This window comes from Thunnus albacares, chromosome 24 (genome assembly GCF_914725855.1).
Source record: "Thunnus albacares chromosome 24, fThuAlb1.1, whole genome shotgun sequence".
In the NCBI taxonomy this organism is placed as follows: domain Eukaryota; kingdom Metazoa; phylum Chordata; class Actinopteri; order Scombriformes; family Scombridae; genus Thunnus; species Thunnus albacares.
This window is the reverse complement of record NC_058129.1, coordinates 2,560,284-2,577,956: the sequence shown is the minus strand read 5'-3', so window position 1 is coordinate 2,577,956 and position 17,673 is coordinate 2,560,284. Positions and strand designations below refer to the sequence as shown.

The window sequence follows — 17,673 nt, the reverse complement described above, 5'->3', positions numbered from 1 at the left end:
GGGCCTCTTAGGGGTGGCGCTCGTCAGACGCGCCTCCAAGGCCCAGGCGGCAGCGTTCCCATCCGTTCCTCCCTCGGAGAAACACCAGAGAGCGGGACTCCCGCGCACAGTTCTGCACAGACACGGAGGAAAACAAGAGAGAGGATCCCTACGTTAGGCGCGGCGGACGGGCGCTTGTGGAGAAAAGTGAAAAAGCTTACAGCACCTGGTATTCCCAGGCGGTCTCCCGTCCAAGTACTAACCAGGCCCGACCCTGCTTGGCTTCCGAGATCAGACGAGATCGGGCGTGTTCAGGGTGGTATGGCCGTAAGCTGTCCAAGGTACCACGCATGGGCCTCTTAGGGGTGGCGCTCGTCAGACGCGCCTCCAAGGCCCAGGCGGCAGCTGCGCCGGGAGCGTTCCCATCCGTTCCTCCCTGGGAGAAACACCAGAGAGCGGGACTCCCGCGCACAGTTCTGCACAGACACGGAGGAAAACAAGAGAGAGGATCCCTACGTTAAGCGCGGCGGACGGGCGCTTGTGGAGAAAAGTGAAAAAGCTTACAGCACCTGGTATTCCCAGGCGGTCTCCCGTCCAAGTACTAACCAGGCCCGACCCTGCTTGGCTTCCGAGATCAGACGAGATCGGGCGTGTTCAGGGTGGTATGGCCGTAAGCTGTCCAAGGTACCACGCATGGGCCTCTTAGGGGTGGCGCTCGTCAGACGCGCCTCCAAGGCCCAGGCGGCAGCTGCGCCGGGAGCGTTCCCATCCGTTCCTCCCTCGGAGAAACACCAGAGAGCGGGACTCCCGCGCACAGTTCTGCACAGACACGGAGGAAAACAAGAGAGAGGATCCCTACGTTAAGCGCGGCGGACGGGCGCTTGTGGAGAAAAGTGAAAAAGCTTACAGCACCTGGTATTCCCAGGCGGTCTCCCGTCCAAGTACTAACCAGGCCCGACCCTGCTTGGCTTCCGAGATCAGACGAGATCGGGCGTGTTCAGGGTGGTATGGCCGTAAGCTGTCCAAGGTACCACGCATGGGCCTCTTAGGGGTGGCGCTCGTCAGACGCGCCTCCAAGGCCCAGGCGGCAGCGTTCCCATCCGTTCCTCCCTCGGAGAAACACCAGAGAGCGGGACTCCCGCGCACAGTTCTGCACAGACACGGAGGAAAACAAGAGAGAGGATCCCTACGTTAAGCGCGGCGGACGGGCGCTTGTGGAGAAAAGTGAAAAAGCTTACAGCACCTGGTATTCCCAGTCGGTCTCCCGTCCAAGTACTAACCAGGCCCGACCCTGCTTGGCTTCCGAGATCAGACGAGATCGGGCGTGTTCAGGGTGGTATGGCCGTAAGCTGTCCAAGGTACCACGCATGGGCCTCTTAGGGGTGGCGCTCGTCAGACGCGCCTCCAAGGCCCAGGCGGCAGCGTTCCCATCCGTTCCTCCCTCGGAGAAACACCAGAGAGCGGGACTCCCGCGCACAGTTCTGCACAGACACGGAGGAAAACAAGAGAGAGGATCCCTACGTTAAGCGCGGCGGACGGGCGCTTGTGGAGAAAAGTGAAAAAGCTTACAGCACCTGGTATTCCCAGGCGGTCTCCCGTCCAAGTACTAACCAGGCCCGACCCTGCTTGGCTTCCGAGATCAGACGAGATCGGGCGTGTTCAGGGTGGTATGGCCGTAAGCTGTCCAAGGTACCACGCATGGGCCTCTTAGGGGTGGCGCTCGTCAGACGCGCCTCCAAGGCCCAGGCGGCAGCTGCGCCGGGAGCGTTCCCATCCGTTCCTCCCTCGGAGAAACACCAGAGAGCGGGACTCCCGCGCACAGTTCTGCACAGACACGGAGGAAAACAAGAGAGAGGATCCCTACGTTAAGCGCGGCGGACGGGCGCTTGTGGAGAAAAGTGAAAAATCTTACAGCACCTGGTATTCCCAGGCGGTCTCCCGTCCAAGTACTAACCAGGCCCGACCCTGCTTGGCTTCCGAGATCAGACGAGATCGGGCGTGTTCAGGGTGGTATGGCCGTAAGCTGTCCAAGGTACCACGCATGGGCCTCTTAGGGGTGGCGCTCGTCAGACGCGCCTCCAAGGCCCAGGCGGCAGCGTTCCCATCCGTTCCTCCCTGGGAGAAACACCAGAGAGCGGGACTCCCGCGCACAGTTCTGCACAGACACGGAGGAAAACAAGAGAGAGGATCCCTACGTTAGGCGCGGCGGACGGGCGCTTGTGGAGAAAAGTGAAAAAGCTTACAGCACCTGGTATTCCCAGGCGGTCTCCCGTCCAAGTACTAACCAGGCCCGACCCTGCTTGGCTTCCGAGATCAGATGAGATCGGGCGTGTTCAGGGTGGTATGGCCGTAAGCTGTCCAAGGTACCACGCATGGGCCTCTTAGGGGTGGCGCTCGTCAGACGCGCCTCCAAGGCCCAGGCGGCAGCTGCGCCGGGAGCGTTCCCATCCGTTCCTCCCTGGGAGAAACACCAGAGAGCGGGACTCCCGCGCACAGTTCTGCACAGACACGGAGGAAAACAAGAGAGAGGATCCCTACGTTAAGCGCGGCGGACGGGCGCTTGTGGAGAAAAGTGAAAAAGCTTACAGCACCTGGTATTCCCAGGCGGTCTCCCGTCCAAGTACTAACCAGGCCCGACCCTGCTTGGCTTCCGAGATCAGACGAGATCGGGCGTGTTCAGGGTGGTATGGCCGTAAGCTGTCCAAGGTACCACGCATGGGCCTCTTAGGGGTGGCGCTCGTCAGACGCGCCTCCAAGGCCCAGGCGGCAGCTGCGCCGGGAGCGTTCCCATCCGTTCCTCCCTCGGAGAAACACCAGAGAGCGGGACTCCCGCGCACAGTTCTGCACAGACACGGAGGAAAACAAGAGAGAGGATCCCTACGTTAAGCGCGGCGGACGGGCGCTTGTGGAGAAAAGTGAAAAAGCTTACAGCACCTGGTATTCCCAGGCGGTCTCCCGTCCAAGTACTAACCAGGCCCGACCCTGCTTGGCTTCCGAGATCAGACGAGATCGGGCGTATTCAGGGTGGTATGGCCGTAAGCTGTCCAAGGTACCACGCATGGGCCTCTTAGGGGTGGCGCTCGTCAGACGCGCCTCCAAGGCCCAGGCGGCAGCGTTCCCATCCGTTCCTCCCTCGGAGAAACACCAGAGAGCGGGACTCCCGCGCACAGTTCTGCACAGACACGGAGGAAAACAAGAGAGAGGATCCCTACGTTAAGCGCGGCGGACGGGCGCTTGTGGAGAAAAGTGAAAAAGCTTACAGCACCTGGTATTCCCAGTCGGTCTCCCGTCCAAGTACTAACCAGGCCCGACCCTGCTTGGCTTCCGAGATCAGACGAGATCGGGCGTGTTCAGGGTGGTATGGCCGTAAGCTGTCCAAGGTACCACGCATGGGCCTCTTAGGGGTGGCGCTCGTCAGACGCGCCTCCAAGGCCCAGGCGGCAGCGTTCCCATCCGTTCCTCCCTCGGAGAAACACCAGAGAGCGGGACTCCCGCGCACAGTTCTGCACAGACACGGAGGAAAACAAGAGAGAGGATCCCTACGTTAAGCGCGGCGGACGGGCGCTTGTGGAGAAAAGTGAAAAAGCTTACAGCACCTGGTATTCCCAGGCGGTCTCCCGTCCAAGTACTAACCAGGCCCGACCCTGCTTGGCTTCCGAGATCAGACGAGATCGGGCGTGTTCAGGGTGGTATGGCCGTAAGCTGTCCAAGGTACCACGCATGGGCCTCTTAGGGGTGGCGCTCGTCAGACGCGCCTCCAAGGCCCAGGCGGCAGCTGCGCCGGGAGCGTTCCCATCCGTTCCTCCCTCGGAGAAACACCAGAGAGCGGGACTCCCGCGCACAGTTCTGCACAGACACGGAGGAAAACAAGAGAGAGGATCCCTACGTTAAGCGCGGCGGACGGGCGCTTGTGGAGAAAAGTGAAAAAGCTTACAGCACCTGGTATTCCCAGGCGGTCTCCCGTCCAAGTACTAACCAGGCCCGACCCTGCTTGGCTTCCGAGATCAGACGAGATCGGGCGTGTTCAGGGTGGTAGGGCCGTAAGCTGTCCAAGGTACCACGCATGGGCCTCTTAGGGGTGGGGCTCGTCAGACGCGCCTCCAAGGCCCAGGCGGCAGCGTTCCCATCCGTTCCTCCCTCGGAGAAACACCAGAGAGCGGGACTCCCGCGCACAGTTCTGCACAGACACGGAGGAAAACAAGAGAGAGGATCCCTACGTTAGGCGCGGCGGACGGGCGCTTGTGGAGAAAAGTGAAAAAGCTTACAGCACCTGGTATTCCCAGTCGGTCTCCCGTCCAAGTACTAACCAGGCCCGACCCTGCTTGGCTTCCGAGATCAGACGAGATCGGGCGTGTTCAGGGTGGTATGGCCGTAAGCTGTCCAAGGTACCACGCATGGGCCTCTTAGGGGTGGCGCTCGTCAGACGCGCCTCCAAGGCCCAGGCGGCAGCGTTCCCATCCGTTCCTCCCTCGGAGAAACACCAGAGAGCGGGACTCCCGCGCACAGTTCTGCACAGACACGGAGGAAAACAAGAGAGAGGATCCCTACGTTAAGCGCGGCGGACGGGCGCTTGTGGAGAAAAGTGAAAAAGCTTACAGCACCTGGTATTCCCAGTCGGTCTCCCGTCCAAGTACTAACCAGGACCGACCCTGCTTGGCTTCCGAGATCAGACGAGATCGGGCGTGTTCAGGGTGGTATGGCCGTAAGCTGTCCAAGGTACCACGCATGGGCCTCTTAGGGGTGGCGCTCGTCAGACGCGCCTCCAAGGCCCAGGCGGCAGCGTTCCCATCCGTTCCTCCCTCGGAGAAACACCAGAGAGCGGGACTCCCGCGCACAGTTCTGCACAGACACGGAGGAAAACAAGAGAGAGGATCCCTACGTTAAGCGCGGCGGACGGGCGCTTGTGGAGAAAAGTGAAAAAGCTTACAGCACCTGGTATTCCCAGGCGGTCTCCCGTCCAAGTACTAACCAGGCCCGACCCTGCTTGGCTTCCGAGATCAGACGAGATCGGGCGTGTTCAGGGTGGTATGGCCGTAAGCTGTCCAAGGTACCACGCATGGGCCTCTTAGGGGTGGCGCTCGTCAGACGCGCCTCCAAGGCCCAGGCGGCAGCTGCGCCGGGATCGTTCCCATCCGTTCCTCCCTCGGAGAAACACCAGAGAGCGGGACTCCCGCGCACAGTTCTGCACAGACACGGAGGAAAACAAGAGAGAGGATCCCTACGTTTAGCGCGGCGGACGGGCGCTTGTGGAGAAAAGTGAAAAAGCTTACAGCACCTGGTATTCCCAGGCGGTCTCCCGTCCAAGTACTAACCAGGCCCGACCCTGCTTGGCTTCCGAGATCAGACGAGATCGGGCGTGTTCAGGGTGGTATGGCCGTAAGCTGTCCAAGGTACCACGCTTGGGCCTCTTAGGGGTGGCGCTCGTCAGACGCACCTCCAAGGCCCAGGCGGCAGCTGCGCCGGGAGCGTTCCCATCCGTTCCTCCCTCGGAGAAACACCAGAGAGCGGGACTCCCGCGCACAGTTCTGCACAGACACGGAGGAAAACAAGAGAGAGGATCCCTACGTTAAGCGCGGCGGACGGGCGCTTGTGGAGAAAAGTGAAAAAGCTTACAGCACCTGGTATTCCCAGGCGGTCTCCCGTCCAAGTACTAACCAGGCCCGACCCTGCTTGGCTTCCGAGATCAGACGAGATCGGGCGTGTTCAGGGTGGTATGGCCGTAAGCTGTCCAAGGTACCACGCATGGGCCTCTTAGGGGTGGCGCTCGTCAGACGCGCCTCCAAGGCCCAGGCGGCAGCTGCGCCGGGATCGTTCCCATCCGTTCCTCCCTCGGAGAAACACCAGAGAGCGGGACTCCCGCGCACAGTTCTGCACAGACACGGAGGAAAACAAGAGAGAGGATCCCTACGTTTAGCGCGGCGGACGGGCGCTTGTGGAGAAAAGTGAAAAAGCTTACAGCACCTGGTATTCCCAGGCGGTCTCCCGTCCAAGTACTAACCAGGCCCGACCCTGCTTGGCTTCCGAGATCAGACGAGATCGGGCGTGTTCAGGGTGGTATGGCCGTAAGCTGTCCAAGGTACCACGCTTGGGCCTCTTAGGGGTGGCGCTCGTCAGACGCACCTCCAAGGCCCAGGCGGCAGCTGCGCCGGGAGCGTTCCCATCCGTTCCTCCCTCGGAGAAACACCAGAGAGCGGGACTCCCGCGCACAGTTCTGCACAGACACGGAGGAAAACAAGAGAGAGGATCCCTACGTTAAGCGCGGCGGACGGGCGCTTGTGGAGAAAAGTGAAAAAGCTTACAGCACCTGGTATTCCCAGGCGGTCTCCCGTCCAAGTACTAACCAGGCCCGACCCTGCTTGGCTTCCGAGATCAGACGAGATCGGGCGTGTTCAGGGTGGTATGGCCGTAAGCTGTCCAAGGTACCACGCATGGGCCTCTTAGGGGTGGCGCTCGTCAGACGCGCCTCCAAGGCCCAGGCGGCAGCTGCGCCGGGATCGTTCCCATCCGTTCCTCCCTCGGAGAAACACCAGAGAGCGGGACTCCCGCGCACAGTTCTGCACAGACACGGAGGAAAACAAGAGAGAGGATCCCTACGTTTAGCGCGGCGGACGGGCGCTTGTGGAGAAAAGTGAAAAAGCTTACAGCACCTGGTATTCCCAGGCGGTCTCCCGTCCAAGTACTAACCAGGCCCGACCCTGCTTGGCTTCCGAGATCAGACGAGATCGGGCGTGTTCAGGGTGGTATGGCCGTAAGCTGTCCAAGGTACCACGCTTGGGCCTCTTAGGGGTGGCGCTCGTCAGACGCACCTCCAAGGCCCAGGCGGCAGCTGCGCCGGGAGCGTTCCCATCCGTTCCTCCCTCGGAGAAACACCAGAGAGCGGGACTCCCGCGCACAGTTCTGCACAGACACGGAGGAAAACAAGAGAGAGGATCCCTACGTTAAGCGCGGCGGACGGGCGCTTGTGGAGAAAAGTGAAAAAGCTTACAGCACCTGGTATTCCCAGGCGGTCTCCCGTCCAAGTACTAACCAGGCCCGACCCTGCTTGGCTTCCGAGATCAGACGAGATCGGGCGTGTTCAGGGTGGTATGGCCGTAAGCTGTCCAAGGTACCACGCATGGGCCTCTTAGGGGTGGCGCTCGTCAGACGCGCCTCCAAGGCCCAGGCGGCAGCTGCGCCGGGAGCGTTCCCATCCGTTCCTCCCTCGGAGAAACACCAGAGAGCGGGACTCCCGCGCACAGTTCTGCACAGACACGGAGGAAAACAAGAGAGAGGATCCCTACGTTAAGCGCGGCGGACGGGCGCTTGTGGAGAAAAGTGAAAAAGCTTACAGCACCTGGTATTCCCAGGCGGTCTCCCGTCCAAGTACTAACCAGGCCCGACCCTGCTTGGCTTCCGAGATCAGACGAGATCGGGCGTGTTCAGGGTGGTATGGCCGTAAGCTGTCCAAGGTACCACGCATGGGCCTCTTAGGGGTGGCGCTCGTCAGACGCGCCTCCAAGGCCCAGGCGGCAGCTGCACCGGGAGCGTTCCCATCCGTTCCTCCCTCGCAGAAACACCAGAGAGCGGGACTCCCGCGCACAGTTCTGCACAGACACGGAGGAAAACAAGAGAGAGGATCCCTACGTTAGGCGCGGCGGACGGGCGCTTGTGGAGAAAAGTGAAAAAGCTTACAGCACCTGGTATTCCCAGGCGGTCTCCCGTCCAAGTACTAACCAGGCCCGACCCTGCTTGGCTTCCGAGATCAGACGAGATCGGGCGTGTTCAGGGTGGTATGGCCGTAAGCTGTCCAAGGTACCACGCATGGGCCTCTTAGGGGTGGCGCTCGTCAGACGCGCCTCCAAGGCCCAGGCGGCAGCTGCGCCGGGAGCGTTCCCATCCGTTCCTCCCTCGGAGAAACACCAGAGAGCGGGACTCCCGCGCACAGTTCTGCACAGACACGGAGGAAAACAAGAGAGAGGATCCCTACGTTAAGCGCGGCGGACGGGCGCTTGTGGAGAAAAGTGAAAAAGCTTACAGCACCTGGTATTCCCAGGCGGTCTCCCGTCCAAGTACTAACCAGGCCCGACCCTGCTTGGCTTCCGAGATCAGACGAGATCGGGCGTGTTCAGGGTGGTATGGCCGTAAGCTGTCCAAGGTACCACGCATGGGCCTCTTAGGGGTGGCGCTCGTCAGACGCGCCTCCAAGGCCCAGGCGGCAGCGTTCCCATCCGTTCCTCCCTCGGAGAAACACCAGAGAGCGGGACTCCCGCGCACAGTTCTGCACAGACACGGAGGAAAACAAGAGAGAGGATCCCTACGTTAGGCGCGGCGGACGGGCGCTTGTGGAGAAAAGTGAAAAAGCTTACAGCACCTGGTATTCCCAGGCGGTCTCCCGTCCAAGTACTAACCAGGCCCGACCCTGCTTGGCTTCCGAGATCAGACGAGATCGGGCGTGTTCAGGGTGGTATGGCCGTAAGCTGTCCAAGGTACCACGCATGGGCCTCTTAGGGGTGGCGCTCGTCAGACGCGCCTCCAAGGCCCAGGCGGCAGCGTTCCCATCCGTTCCTCCCTCGGAGAAACACCAGAGAGCGGGACTCCCGCGCACAGTTCTGCACAGACACGGAGGAAAACAAGAGAGAGGATCCCTACGTTAAGCGCGGCGGACGGGCGCTTGTGGAGAAAAGTGAAAAAGCTTACAGCACCTGGTATTCCCAGGCGGTCTCCCGTCCAAGTACTAACCAGGCCCGACCCTGCTTGGCTTCCGAGATCAGACGAGATCGGGCGTGTTCAGGGTGGTATGGCCGTAAGCTGTCCAAGGTACCACGCATGGGCCTCTTAGGGGTGGCGCTCGTCAGACGCGCCTCCAAGGCCCAGGCGGCAGCTGCGCCGGGAGCGTTCCCATCCGTTCCTCCCTCGGAGAAACACCAGAGAGCGGGACTCCCGCGCACAGTTCTGCACAGACACGGAGGAAAACAAGAGAGAGGATCCCTACGTTAAGCGCGGCGGACGGGCGCTTGTGGAGAAAAGTGAAAAAGCTTACAGCACCTGGTATTCCCAGGCGGTCTCCCGTCCAAGTACTAACCAGGCCTGACCCTGCTTGGCTTCCGAGATCAGACGAGATCGGGCGTGTTCAGGGTGGTATGGCCGTAAGCTGTCCAAGGTACCACGCATGGGCCTCTTAGGGGTGGCGCTCGTCAGACGCGCCTCCAAGGCCCAGGCGGCAGCGTTCCCATCCGTTCCTCCCTCGGAGAAACACCAGAGAGCGGGACTCCCGCGCACAGTTCTGCACAGACACGGAGGAAAACAAGAGAGAGGATCCCTACGTTAGGCGCGGCGGACGGGCGCTTGTGGAGAAAAGTGAAAAAGCTTACAGCACCTGGTATTCCCAGGCGGTCTCCCGTCCAAGTACTAACCAGGCCCGACCCTGCTTGGCTTCCGAGATCAGACGAGATCGGGCGTGTTCAGGGTGGTATGGCCGTAAGCTGTCCAAGGTACCACGCATGGGCCTCTTAGGGGTGGCGCTCGTCAGACGCGCCTCCAAGGCCCAGGCGGCAGCGTTCCCATCCGTTCCTCCCTCGGAGAAACACCAGAGAGCGGGACTCCCGCGCACAGTTCTGCACAGACACGGAGGAAAACAAGAGAGAGGATCCCTACGTTAAGCGCGGCGGACGGGCGCTTGTGGAGAAAAGTGAAAAAGCTTACAGCACCTGGTATTCCCAGTCGGTCTCCCGTCCAAGTACTAACCAGGCCAGACCCTGCTTGGCTTCCGAGATCAGACGAGATCGGGCGTGTTCAGGGTGGTATGGCCGTAAGCTGTCCAAGGTACCACGCATGGGCCTCTTAGGGGTGGCGCTCGTCAGACGCGCCTCCAAGGCCCAGGCGGCAGCGTTCCCATCCGTTCCTCCCTCGGAGAAACACCAGAGAGCGGGACTCCCGCGCACAGTTCTGCACAGACACGGAGGAAAACAAGAGAGAGGATCCCTACGTTAAGCGCGGCGGACGGGCGCTTGTGGAGAAAAGTGAAAAAGCTTACAGCACCTGGTATTCCCAGGCGGTCTCCCGTCCAAGTACTAACCAGGCCCGACCCTGCTTGGCTTCCGAGATCAGACGAGATCGGGCGTGTTCAGGGTGGTATGGCCGTAAGCTGTCCAAGGTACCACGCATGGGCCTCTTAGGGGTGGCGCTCGTCAGACGCGCCTCCAAGGCCCAGGCGGCAGCTGCGCCGGGAGCGTTCCCATCCGTTCCTCCCTCGGAGAAACACCAGAGAGCGGGACTCCCGCGCACAGTTCTGCACAGACACGGAGGAAAACAAGAGAGAGGATCCCTACGTTAAGCGCGGCGGACGGGCGCTTGTGGAGAAAAGTGAAAAAGCTTACAGCACCTGGTATTCCCAGGCGGTCTCCCGTCCAAGTACTAACCAGGCCCGACCCTGCTTGGCTTCCGAGATCAGACGAGATCGGGCGTGTTCAGGGTGGTATGGCCGTAAGCTGTCCAAGGTACCACGCATGGGCCTCTTAGGGGTGGCGCTCGTCAGACGCGCCTCCAAGGCCCAGGCGGCAGCGTTCCCATCCGTTCCTCCCTCGGAGAAACACCAGAGAGCGGGACTCCCGCGCACAGTTCTGCACTGACACAGAGGAAAACAAGAGAGAGGATCCCTACGTTAGGCGCGGCGGACGGGCGCTTGTGGAGAAAAGTGAAAAAGCTTACAGCACCTGGTATTCCCAGGCGGTCTCCCGTCCAAGTACTAACCAGGCCCGACCCTGCTTGGCTTCCGAGATCAGACGAGATCGGGCGTGTTCAGGGTGGTATGGCCGTAAGCTGTCCAAGGTACCACGCATGGGCCTCTTAGGGGTGGCGCTCGTCAGACGCGCCTCCAAGGCCCAGGCGGCAGTGTTCCCATCCGTTCCTCCCTCGGAGAAACACCAGAGAGCGGGACTCCCGCGCACAGTTCTGCACAGACACGGAGGAAAACAAGAGAGAGGATCCCTACGTTAAGCGCGGCGGACGGGCGCTTGTGGAGAAAAGTGAAAAAGCTTACAGCACCTGGTATTCCCAGTCGGTCTCCCGTCCAAGTACTAACCAGGCCAGACCCTGCTTGGCTTCCGAGATCAGACGAGATCGGGCGTGTTCAGGGTGGTATGGCCGTAAGCTGTCCAAGGTACCACGCATGGGCCTCTTAGGGGTGGCGCTCGTCAGACGCGCCTCCAAGGCCCAGGCGGCAGCATCCCATCCGTTCCTCCCTCGGAGAAACACCAGAGAGCGGGACTCCCGCGCACAGTTCTGCACAGACACGGAGGAAAACAAGAGAGAGGATCCCTACGTTAAGCGCGGCGGACGGGCGCTTGTGGAGAAAAGTGAAAAAGCTTACAGCACCTGGTATTCCCAGGCGGTCTCCCGTCCAAGTACTAACCAGGCCCGACCCTGCTTGGCTTCCGAGATCAGACGAGATCGGGCGTGTTCAGGGTGGTATGGCCGTAAGCTGTCCAAGGTACCACGCATGGGCCTCTTAGGGGTGGCGCTCGTCAGACGCGCCTCCAAGGCCCAGGCGGCAGCTGCGCCGGGAGCGTTCCCATCCGTTCCTCCCTGGGAGAAACACCAGAGAGCGGGACTCCCGCGCACAGTTCTGCACAGACACGGAGGAAAACAAGAGAGAGGATCCCTACGTTAAGCGCGGCGGACGGGCGCTTGTGGAGAAAAGTGAAAAAGCTTACAGCACCTGGTATTCCCAGGCGGTCTCCCGTCCAAGTACTAACCAGGCCCGACCCTGCTTGGCTTCCGAGATCAGACGAGATCGGGCGTGTTCAGGGTGGTATGGCCGTAAGCTGTCCAAGGTACCACGCATGGGCCTCTTAGGGGTGGCGCTCGTCAGACGCGCCTCCAAGGCCCAGGCGGCAGCGTTCCCATCCGTTCCTCCCTCGGAGAAACACCAGAGAGCGGGACTCCCGTGCACAGTTCTGCACAGACACGGAGGAAAACAAGAGAGAGGATCCCTACGTTAGGCGCGGCGGACGGGCGCTTGTGGAGAAAAGTGAAAAAGCTTACAGCACCTGGTATTCCCAGGCGGTCTCCCGTCCAAGTACTAACCAGGCCCGACCCTGCTTGGCTTCCGAGATCAGACGAGATCGGGCGTGTTCAGGGTGGTATGGCCGTAAGCTGTCCAAGGTACCACGCATGGGCCTCTTAGGGGTGGCGCTCGTCAGACGCGCCTCCAAGGCCCAGGCGGCAGCGTTCCCATCCGTTCCTCCCTGGGAGAAACACCAGAGAGCGGGACTCCCGCGCACAGTTCTGCACAGACACGGAGGAAAACAAGAGAGAGGATCCCTACGTTAAGCGCGGCGGACGGGCGCTTGTGGAGAAAAGTGAAAAAGCTTACAGCACCTGGTATTCCCAGTCGGTCTCCCGTCCAAGTACTAACCAGGCCAGACCCTGCTTGGCTTCCGAGATCAGACGAGATCGGGCGTGTTCAGGGTGGTATGGCCGTAAGCTGTCCAAGGTACCACGCATGGGCCTCTTAGGGGTGGCGCTCGTCAGACGCGCCTCCAAGGCCGAGGCGGCAGCGTTCCCATCCGTTCCTCCCTCGGAGAAACACCAGAGAGCGGGACTCCCGCGCACAGTTCTGCACAGACACGGAGGAAAACAAGAGAGAGGATCCCTACGTTAAGCGCGGCGGACGGGCGCTTGTGGAGAAAAGTGAAAAAGCTTACAGCACCTGGTATTCCCAGGCGGTCTCCCGTCCAAGTACTAACCAGGCCCGACCCTGCTTGGCTTCCGAGATCAGACGAGATCGGGCGTGTTCAGGGTGGTATGGCCGTAAGCTGTCCAAGGTACCACGCATGGGCCTCTTAGGGGTGGCGCTCGTCAGACGCGCCTCCAAGGCCCAGGCGGCAGCGTTCCCATCCGTTCCTCCCTCGGAGAAACACCAGAGAGCGGGACTCCCGCGCACAGTTCTGCACAGACACGGAGGAAAACAAGAGAGAGGATCCCTACGTTAAGCGCGGCGGACGGGCGCTTGTGGAGAAAAGTGAAAAAGCTTACAGCACCTGGTATTCCCAGGCGGTCTCCCGTCCAAGTACTAACCAGGCCCGACCCTGCTTGGCTTCCGAGATCAGACAAGATCGGGCGTGTTCAGGGTGGTATGGCCGTAAGCTGTCCAAGGTACCACGCATGGGCCTCTTAGGGGTGGCGCTCGTCAGACGCGCCTCCAAGGCCCAGGCGGCAGCTGCGCCGGGAGCGTTCCCATCCGTTCCTCCCTCGGAGAAACACCAGAGAGCGGGACTCCCGCGCACAGTTCTGCACAGACACGGAGGAAAACAAGAGAGAGGATCCCTACGTTAAGCGCGGCGGACGGGCGCTTGTGGAGAAAAGTGAAAAAGCTTACAGCACCTGGTATTCCCAGGCGGTCTCCCGTCCAAGTACTAACCAGGCCCGACCCTGCTTGGCTTCCGAGATCAGACGAGATCGGGCGTGTTCAGGGTGGTATGGCCGTAAGCTGTCCAAGGTACCACGCATGGGCCTCTTAGGGGTGGCGCTCGTCAGACGCGCCTCCAAGGCCCAGGCGGCAGCGTTCCCATCCGTTCCTCCCTCGGAGAAACACCAGAGAGCGGGACTCCCGCGCACAGTTCTGCACAGACACGGAGGAAAACAAGAGAGAGGATCCCTACGTTAAGCGCGGCGGACGGGCGCTTGTGGAGAAAAGTGAAAAAGCTTACAGCACCTGGTATTCCCAGGCGGTCTCCCGTCCAAGTACTAACCAGGCCCGACCCTGCTTGGCTTCCGAGATCAGACGAGATCGGGCGTGTTCAGGGTGGTATGGCCGTAAGCTGTCCAAGGTACCACGCATGGGCCTCTTAGGGGTGGCGCTCGTCAGACGCGCCTCCAAGGCCCAGGCGGCAGCTGCGCCGGGAGCGTTCCCATCCGTTCCTCCCTGGGAGAAACACCAGAGAGCGGGACTCCCGCGCACAGTTCTGCACAGACACGGAGGAAAACAAGAGAGAGGATCCCTACGTTAAGCGCGGCGGACGGGCGCTTGTGGAGAAAAGTGAAAAAGCTTACAGCACCTGGTATTCCCAGGCGGTCTCCCGTCCAAGTACTAACCAGGCTTGACCCTGCTTGGCTTCCGAGATCAGACGAGATCGGGCGTGTTCAGGGTGGTATGGCCGTAAGCTGTCCAAGGTACCACGCATGGGCCTCTTAGGGGTGGCGCTCGTCAGACGCGCCTCCAAGGCCCAGGCGGCAGCTGCGCCGGGAGCGTTCCCATCCGTTCCTCCCTCGGAGAAACACCAGAGAGCGGGACTCCCGCGCACAGTTCTGCACAGACACGGAGGAAAACAAGAGAGAGGATCCCTACGTTAAGCGCGGCGGACGGGCGCTTGTGGAGAAAAGTGAAAAAGCTTACAGCACCTGGTATTCCCAGGCGGTCTCCCGTCCAAGTACTAACCAGGCCCGACCCTGCTTGGCTTCCGAGATCAGACGAGATCGGGCGTGTTCAGGGTGGTATGGCCGTAAGCTGTCCAAGGTACCACGCATGGGCCTCTTAGGGGTGGCGCTCGTCAGACGCGCCTCCAAGGCCCAGGCGGCAGCTGCGCCGGGAGCGTTCCCATCCGTTCCTCCCTGGGAGAAACACCAGAGAGCGGGACTCCCGCGCACAGTTCTGCACAGACACGGAGGAAAACAAGAGAGAGGATCCCTACGTTAAGCGCGGCGGACGGGCGCTTGTGGAGAAAAGTGAAAAAGCTTACAGCACCTGGTATTCCCAGGCGGTCTCCCGTCCAAGTACTAACCAGGCCCGACCCTGCTTGGCTTCCGAGATCAGACGAGATCGGGCGTGTTCAGGGTGGTATGGCCGTAAGCTGTCCAAGGTACCACGCATGGGCCTCTTAGGGGTGGCGCTCGTCAGACGCGCCTCCAAGGCCCAGGCGGCAGCTGCGCCGGGAGCGTTCCCATCCGTTCCTCCCTGGGAGAAACACCAGAGAGCGGGACTCCCGCGCACAGTTCTGCACAGACACGGAGGAAAACAAGAGAGAGGATCCCTACGTTAAGCGCGGCGGACGGGCGCTTGTGGAGAAAAGTGAAAAAGCTTACAGCACCTGGTATTCCCAGGCGGTCTCCCGTCCAAGTACTAACCAGGCCCGACCCTGCTTGGCTTCCGAGATCAGACGAGATCGGGCGTGTTCAGGGTGGTATGGCCGTAAGCTGTCCAAGGTACCACGCATGGGTCTCTTAGGGGTGGCGCTCGTCAGACGCGCCTCCAAGGCCCAGGCGGCAGCTGCGCCGGGAGCGTTCCCATCCGTTCCTCCCTGGGAGAAACACCAGAGAGCGGGACTCCCGCGCACAGTTCTGCACAGACACGGAGGAAAACAAGAGAGAGGATCCCTACGTTAAGCGCGGCGGACGGGCGCTTGTGGAGAAAAGTGAAAAAGCTTACAGCACCTGGTATTCCCAGGCGGTCTCCCGTCCAAGTACTAACCAGGCCCGACCCTGCTTGGCTTCCGAGATCAGACGAGATCGGGCGTGTTCAGGGTGGTATGGCCGTAAGCTGTCCAAGGTACCACGCATGGGCCTCTTAGGGGTGGCGCTCGTCAGACGCGCCTCCAAGGCCCAGGCGGCAGCTGCGCCGGGAGCGTTCCCATCCGTTCCTCCCTGGGAGAAACACCAGAGAGCGGGACTCCCGCGCACAGTTCTGCACAGACACGGAGGAAAACAAGAGAGAGGATCCCTACGTTAAGCGCGGCGGACGGGCGCTTGTGGAGAAAAGTGAAAAAGCTTACAGCACCTGGTATTCCCAGGCGGTCTCCCGTCCAAGTACTAACCAGGCCCGACCCTGCTTGGCTTCCGAGATCAGACGAGATCGGGCGTGTTCAGGGTGGTATGGCCGTAAGCTGTCCAAGGTACCACGCATGGGCCTCTTAGGGGTGGCGCTCGTCAGACGCGCCTCCAAGGCCCAGGCGGCAGCTGCGCCGGGAGCGTTCCCATCCGTTCCTCCCTCGGAGAAACACCAGAGAGCGGGACTCCCGCGCACAGTTCTGCACAGACACGGAGGAAAACAAGAGAGAGGATCCCTACGTTAAGCGCGGCGGACGGGCGCTTGTGGAGAAAAGTGAAAAAGCTTACAGCACCTGGTATTCCCAGGCGGTCTCCCGTCCAAGTACTAACCAGGCCCGACCCTGCTTGGCTTCCGAGATCAGACGAGATCGGGCGTGTTCAGGGTGGTATGGCCGTAAGCTGTCCAAGGTACCACGCATGGGCCTCTTAGGGGTGGCGCTCGTCAGACGCGCCTCCAAGGCCCAGGCGGCAGCTGCGCCGGGAGCGTTCCCATCCGTTCCTCCCTCGGAGAAACACCAGAGAGCGGGACTCCCGCGCACAGTTCTGCACAGACACGGAGGAAAACAAGAGAGAGGATCCCTACGTTAAGCGCGGCGGACGGGCGCTTGTGGAGAAAAGTGAAAAAGCTTACAGCACCTGGTATTCCCAGGCGGTCTCCCGTCCAAGTACTAACCAGGCCCGACCCTGCTTGGCTTCCGAGATCAGACGAGATCGGGCGTGTTCAGGGTGGTATGGCCGTAAGCTGTCCAAGGTACCACGCATGGGCCTCTTAGGGGTGGCGCTCGTCAGACGCGCCTCCAAGGCCCAGGCGGCAGCGTTCCCATCCGTTCCTCCCTGGGAGAAACACCAGAGAGCGGGACTCCCGCGCACAGTTCTGCACAGACACGGAGGAAAACAAGAGAGAGGATCCCTTCGTTAAGCGCGGCGGACGGGCGCTTGTGGAGAAAAGTGAAAAAGCTTACAGCACCTGGTATTCCCAGGCGGTCTCCCGTCCAAGTACTAACCAGGCCCGACCCTGCTTGGCTTCCGAGATCAGACGAGATCGGGCGTGTTCAGGGTGGTATGGCCGTAAGCTGTCCAAGGTACCACGCATGGGCCTCTTAGGGGTGGCGCTCGTCAGACGCGCCTCCAAGGCCCAGGCGGCAGCTGCGCCGGGAGCGTTCCCATCCGTTCCTCCCTGGGAGAAACACCAGAGAGCGGGACTCCCGCGCACAGTTCTGCACAGACACGAAGGAAAACAAGAGAGAGGATCCCTACGTTAAGCGCGGCGGACGGGCGCTTGTGGAGAAAAGTGAAAAAGCTTACAGCACCTGGTATTCCCAGGCGGTCTCCCGTCCAAGTACTAACCAGGCCCGACCCTGCTTGGCTTCCGAGATCAGACGAGATCGGGCGTGTTCAGGGTGGTATGGCCGTAAGCTGTCCAAGGTACCACGCATGGGCCTCTTAGGGGTGGCGCTCGTCAGACGCGCCTCCAAGGCCCAGGCGGCAGCTGCGCCGGGAGCGTTCCCATCCGTTCCTCCCTCGGAGAAACACCAGAGAGCGGGACTCCCGCGCACAGTTCTGCACAGACACGGAGGAAAACAAGAGAGAGGATCCCTACGTTAAGCGCGGCGGACGGGCGCTTGTGGAGAAAAGTGAAAAAGCTTACAGCACCTGGTATTCCCAGGCGGTCTCCCGTCCAAGTACTAACCAGGCCCGACCCTGCTTGGCTTCCGAGATCAGGCGAGATCGGGCGTGTTCAGGGTGGTATGGCCGTAAGCTGTCCAAGGTACCACGCATGGGCCTCTTAGGGGTGGCGCTCGTCAGAGGCGCCTCCAAGGCCCAGGCGGCAGCGTTCCCATCCGTTCCTCCCTCGGAGAAACACCAGAGAGCGGGACTCCCGCGCACAGTTCT

The 17,673-nt window shown here is 61.1% G+C and overlaps 52 non-coding genes across 52 annotated transcripts; all 52 read right to left on the bottom strand.

Moving 5' to 3' along the window:
• Positions 1-193: 193 nt before the first annotated feature.
• On the bottom strand, positions 194-312 carry LOC122978508. Its single transcript, XR_006402665.1, has one exon. It is a non-coding gene; the product is annotated as a 5S ribosomal RNA (ribosomal RNA).
• A 224-nt stretch (positions 313-536) lies between these two features.
• On the bottom strand, positions 537-655 carry LOC122978507. Its single transcript, XR_006402664.1, has one exon. It is a non-coding gene; the product is annotated as a 5S ribosomal RNA (ribosomal RNA).
• Positions 656-879: 224 nt separating this feature from the next.
• On the bottom strand, positions 880-998 carry LOC122978506. Its single transcript, XR_006402663.1, has one exon. It is a non-coding gene; the product is annotated as a 5S ribosomal RNA (ribosomal RNA).
• A 212-nt stretch (positions 999-1,210) lies between these two features.
• Positions 1,211-1,329, bottom strand: LOC122977855. Its single transcript, XR_006402070.1, has one exon. It is a non-coding gene; the product is annotated as a 5S ribosomal RNA (ribosomal RNA).
• A 212-nt stretch (positions 1,330-1,541) lies between these two features.
• Positions 1,542-1,660, bottom strand: LOC122978505. The gene has a single exon (XR_006402662.1). It is a non-coding gene; the product is annotated as a 5S ribosomal RNA (ribosomal RNA).
• Positions 1,661-1,884: 224 nt separating this feature from the next.
• LOC122977954 lies at positions 1,885-2,003 on the bottom strand. Its single transcript, XR_006402167.1, has one exon. It is a non-coding gene; the product is annotated as a 5S ribosomal RNA (ribosomal RNA).
• A 212-nt stretch (positions 2,004-2,215) lies between these two features.
• Positions 2,216-2,334, bottom strand: LOC122978407. The gene has a single exon (XR_006402568.1). It is a non-coding gene; the product is annotated as a 5S ribosomal RNA (ribosomal RNA).
• A 224-nt stretch (positions 2,335-2,558) lies between these two features.
• Positions 2,559-2,677, bottom strand: LOC122978504. The gene has a single exon (XR_006402661.1). It is a non-coding gene; the product is annotated as a 5S ribosomal RNA (ribosomal RNA).
• Positions 2,678-2,901: 224 nt separating this feature from the next.
• On the bottom strand, positions 2,902-3,020 carry LOC122977295. Its single transcript, XR_006401535.1, has one exon. It is a non-coding gene; the product is annotated as a 5S ribosomal RNA (ribosomal RNA).
• A 212-nt stretch (positions 3,021-3,232) lies between these two features.
• On the bottom strand, positions 3,233-3,351 carry LOC122977854. The gene has a single exon (XR_006402069.1). It is a non-coding gene; the product is annotated as a 5S ribosomal RNA (ribosomal RNA).
• A 212-nt stretch (positions 3,352-3,563) lies between these two features.
• On the bottom strand, positions 3,564-3,682 carry LOC122978503. The gene has a single exon (XR_006402660.1). It is a non-coding gene; the product is annotated as a 5S ribosomal RNA (ribosomal RNA).
• Positions 3,683-3,906: 224 nt separating this feature from the next.
• LOC122977931 lies at positions 3,907-4,025 on the bottom strand. The gene has a single exon (XR_006402145.1). It is a non-coding gene; the product is annotated as a 5S ribosomal RNA (ribosomal RNA).
• Positions 4,026-4,237: 212 nt separating this feature from the next.
• LOC122977852 lies at positions 4,238-4,356 on the bottom strand. The gene has a single exon (XR_006402067.1). It is a non-coding gene; the product is annotated as a 5S ribosomal RNA (ribosomal RNA).
• A 212-nt stretch (positions 4,357-4,568) lies between these two features.
• Positions 4,569-4,687, bottom strand: LOC122978087. Its single transcript, XR_006402296.1, has one exon. It is a non-coding gene; the product is annotated as a 5S ribosomal RNA (ribosomal RNA).
• Positions 4,688-4,899: 212 nt separating this feature from the next.
• Positions 4,900-5,018, bottom strand: LOC122978502. The gene has a single exon (XR_006402659.1). It is a non-coding gene; the product is annotated as a 5S ribosomal RNA (ribosomal RNA).
• A 224-nt stretch (positions 5,019-5,242) lies between these two features.
• On the bottom strand, positions 5,243-5,361 carry LOC122978500. Its single transcript, XR_006402658.1, has one exon. It is a non-coding gene; the product is annotated as a 5S ribosomal RNA (ribosomal RNA).
• Positions 5,362-5,585: 224 nt separating this feature from the next.
• LOC122978499 lies at positions 5,586-5,704 on the bottom strand. Its single transcript, XR_006402657.1, has one exon. It is a non-coding gene; the product is annotated as a 5S ribosomal RNA (ribosomal RNA).
• A 224-nt stretch (positions 5,705-5,928) lies between these two features.
• Positions 5,929-6,047, bottom strand: LOC122978497. Its single transcript, XR_006402655.1, has one exon. It is a non-coding gene; the product is annotated as a 5S ribosomal RNA (ribosomal RNA).
• A 224-nt stretch (positions 6,048-6,271) lies between these two features.
• LOC122978496 lies at positions 6,272-6,390 on the bottom strand. Its single transcript, XR_006402654.1, has one exon. It is a non-coding gene; the product is annotated as a 5S ribosomal RNA (ribosomal RNA).
• A 224-nt stretch (positions 6,391-6,614) lies between these two features.
• On the bottom strand, positions 6,615-6,733 carry LOC122978495. The gene has a single exon (XR_006402653.1). It is a non-coding gene; the product is annotated as a 5S ribosomal RNA (ribosomal RNA).
• Positions 6,734-6,957: 224 nt separating this feature from the next.
• Positions 6,958-7,076, bottom strand: LOC122978494. Its single transcript, XR_006402652.1, has one exon. It is a non-coding gene; the product is annotated as a 5S ribosomal RNA (ribosomal RNA).
• A 224-nt stretch (positions 7,077-7,300) lies between these two features.
• Positions 7,301-7,419, bottom strand: LOC122978493. The gene has a single exon (XR_006402651.1). It is a non-coding gene; the product is annotated as a 5S ribosomal RNA (ribosomal RNA).
• Positions 7,420-7,643: 224 nt separating this feature from the next.
• LOC122978492 lies at positions 7,644-7,762 on the bottom strand. The gene has a single exon (XR_006402650.1). It is a non-coding gene; the product is annotated as a 5S ribosomal RNA (ribosomal RNA).
• Positions 7,763-7,986: 224 nt separating this feature from the next.
• On the bottom strand, positions 7,987-8,105 carry LOC122978491. Its single transcript, XR_006402649.1, has one exon. It is a non-coding gene; the product is annotated as a 5S ribosomal RNA (ribosomal RNA).
• Positions 8,106-8,317: 212 nt separating this feature from the next.
• LOC122978490 lies at positions 8,318-8,436 on the bottom strand. The gene has a single exon (XR_006402648.1). It is a non-coding gene; the product is annotated as a 5S ribosomal RNA (ribosomal RNA).
• Positions 8,437-8,648: 212 nt separating this feature from the next.
• LOC122978489 lies at positions 8,649-8,767 on the bottom strand. The gene has a single exon (XR_006402647.1). It is a non-coding gene; the product is annotated as a 5S ribosomal RNA (ribosomal RNA).
• Positions 8,768-8,991: 224 nt separating this feature from the next.
• On the bottom strand, positions 8,992-9,110 carry LOC122978005. Its single transcript, XR_006402216.1, has one exon. It is a non-coding gene; the product is annotated as a 5S ribosomal RNA (ribosomal RNA).
• A 212-nt stretch (positions 9,111-9,322) lies between these two features.
• Positions 9,323-9,441, bottom strand: LOC122978488. The gene has a single exon (XR_006402646.1). It is a non-coding gene; the product is annotated as a 5S ribosomal RNA (ribosomal RNA).
• A 212-nt stretch (positions 9,442-9,653) lies between these two features.
• On the bottom strand, positions 9,654-9,772 carry LOC122978117. The gene has a single exon (XR_006402324.1). It is a non-coding gene; the product is annotated as a 5S ribosomal RNA (ribosomal RNA).
• A 212-nt stretch (positions 9,773-9,984) lies between these two features.
• Positions 9,985-10,103, bottom strand: LOC122978486. Its single transcript, XR_006402644.1, has one exon. It is a non-coding gene; the product is annotated as a 5S ribosomal RNA (ribosomal RNA).
• Positions 10,104-10,327: 224 nt separating this feature from the next.
• LOC122978485 lies at positions 10,328-10,446 on the bottom strand. Its single transcript, XR_006402643.1, has one exon. It is a non-coding gene; the product is annotated as a 5S ribosomal RNA (ribosomal RNA).
• Positions 10,447-10,658: 212 nt separating this feature from the next.
• Positions 10,659-10,777, bottom strand: LOC122978484. Its single transcript, XR_006402642.1, has one exon. It is a non-coding gene; the product is annotated as a 5S ribosomal RNA (ribosomal RNA).
• Positions 10,778-10,989: 212 nt separating this feature from the next.
• LOC122978116 lies at positions 10,990-11,108 on the bottom strand. Its single transcript, XR_006402323.1, has one exon. It is a non-coding gene; the product is annotated as a 5S ribosomal RNA (ribosomal RNA).
• Positions 11,109-11,319: 211 nt separating this feature from the next.
• Positions 11,320-11,438, bottom strand: LOC122978483. Its single transcript, XR_006402641.1, has one exon. It is a non-coding gene; the product is annotated as a 5S ribosomal RNA (ribosomal RNA).
• Positions 11,439-11,662: 224 nt separating this feature from the next.
• Positions 11,663-11,781, bottom strand: LOC122978482. Its single transcript, XR_006402640.1, has one exon. It is a non-coding gene; the product is annotated as a 5S ribosomal RNA (ribosomal RNA).
• A 212-nt stretch (positions 11,782-11,993) lies between these two features.
• LOC122978481 lies at positions 11,994-12,112 on the bottom strand. The gene has a single exon (XR_006402639.1). It is a non-coding gene; the product is annotated as a 5S ribosomal RNA (ribosomal RNA).
• A 212-nt stretch (positions 12,113-12,324) lies between these two features.
• Positions 12,325-12,443, bottom strand: LOC122978115. The gene has a single exon (XR_006402322.1). It is a non-coding gene; the product is annotated as a 5S ribosomal RNA (ribosomal RNA).
• A 212-nt stretch (positions 12,444-12,655) lies between these two features.
• On the bottom strand, positions 12,656-12,774 carry LOC122978480. The gene has a single exon (XR_006402638.1). It is a non-coding gene; the product is annotated as a 5S ribosomal RNA (ribosomal RNA).
• Positions 12,775-12,986: 212 nt separating this feature from the next.
• Positions 12,987-13,105, bottom strand: LOC122977990. Its single transcript, XR_006402202.1, has one exon. It is a non-coding gene; the product is annotated as a 5S ribosomal RNA (ribosomal RNA).
• A 224-nt stretch (positions 13,106-13,329) lies between these two features.
• On the bottom strand, positions 13,330-13,448 carry LOC122978479. Its single transcript, XR_006402637.1, has one exon. It is a non-coding gene; the product is annotated as a 5S ribosomal RNA (ribosomal RNA).
• Positions 13,449-13,660: 212 nt separating this feature from the next.
• LOC122978478 lies at positions 13,661-13,779 on the bottom strand. The gene has a single exon (XR_006402636.1). It is a non-coding gene; the product is annotated as a 5S ribosomal RNA (ribosomal RNA).
• Positions 13,780-14,003: 224 nt separating this feature from the next.
• On the bottom strand, positions 14,004-14,122 carry LOC122978132. Its single transcript, XR_006402338.1, has one exon. It is a non-coding gene; the product is annotated as a 5S ribosomal RNA (ribosomal RNA).
• Positions 14,123-14,346: 224 nt separating this feature from the next.
• On the bottom strand, positions 14,347-14,465 carry LOC122978477. The gene has a single exon (XR_006402635.1). It is a non-coding gene; the product is annotated as a 5S ribosomal RNA (ribosomal RNA).
• A 224-nt stretch (positions 14,466-14,689) lies between these two features.
• LOC122978474 lies at positions 14,690-14,808 on the bottom strand. The gene has a single exon (XR_006402633.1). It is a non-coding gene; the product is annotated as a 5S ribosomal RNA (ribosomal RNA).
• Positions 14,809-15,032: 224 nt separating this feature from the next.
• On the bottom strand, positions 15,033-15,151 carry LOC122978473. Its single transcript, XR_006402632.1, has one exon. It is a non-coding gene; the product is annotated as a 5S ribosomal RNA (ribosomal RNA).
• Positions 15,152-15,375: 224 nt separating this feature from the next.
• LOC122978472 lies at positions 15,376-15,494 on the bottom strand. The gene has a single exon (XR_006402631.1). It is a non-coding gene; the product is annotated as a 5S ribosomal RNA (ribosomal RNA).
• A 224-nt stretch (positions 15,495-15,718) lies between these two features.
• LOC122978471 lies at positions 15,719-15,837 on the bottom strand. Its single transcript, XR_006402630.1, has one exon. It is a non-coding gene; the product is annotated as a 5S ribosomal RNA (ribosomal RNA).
• Positions 15,838-16,061: 224 nt separating this feature from the next.
• LOC122978470 lies at positions 16,062-16,180 on the bottom strand. Its single transcript, XR_006402629.1, has one exon. It is a non-coding gene; the product is annotated as a 5S ribosomal RNA (ribosomal RNA).
• A 224-nt stretch (positions 16,181-16,404) lies between these two features.
• LOC122978469 lies at positions 16,405-16,523 on the bottom strand. Its single transcript, XR_006402628.1, has one exon. It is a non-coding gene; the product is annotated as a 5S ribosomal RNA (ribosomal RNA).
• A 212-nt stretch (positions 16,524-16,735) lies between these two features.
• Positions 16,736-16,854, bottom strand: LOC122978468. Its single transcript, XR_006402627.1, has one exon. It is a non-coding gene; the product is annotated as a 5S ribosomal RNA (ribosomal RNA).
• A 224-nt stretch (positions 16,855-17,078) lies between these two features.
• Positions 17,079-17,197, bottom strand: LOC122978467. The gene has a single exon (XR_006402626.1). It is a non-coding gene; the product is annotated as a 5S ribosomal RNA (ribosomal RNA).
• A 224-nt stretch (positions 17,198-17,421) lies between these two features.
• Positions 17,422-17,540, bottom strand: LOC122977974. The gene has a single exon (XR_006402187.1). It is a non-coding gene; the product is annotated as a 5S ribosomal RNA (ribosomal RNA).
• Between the last annotated feature and the right edge of the window lie 133 nt (positions 17,541-17,673).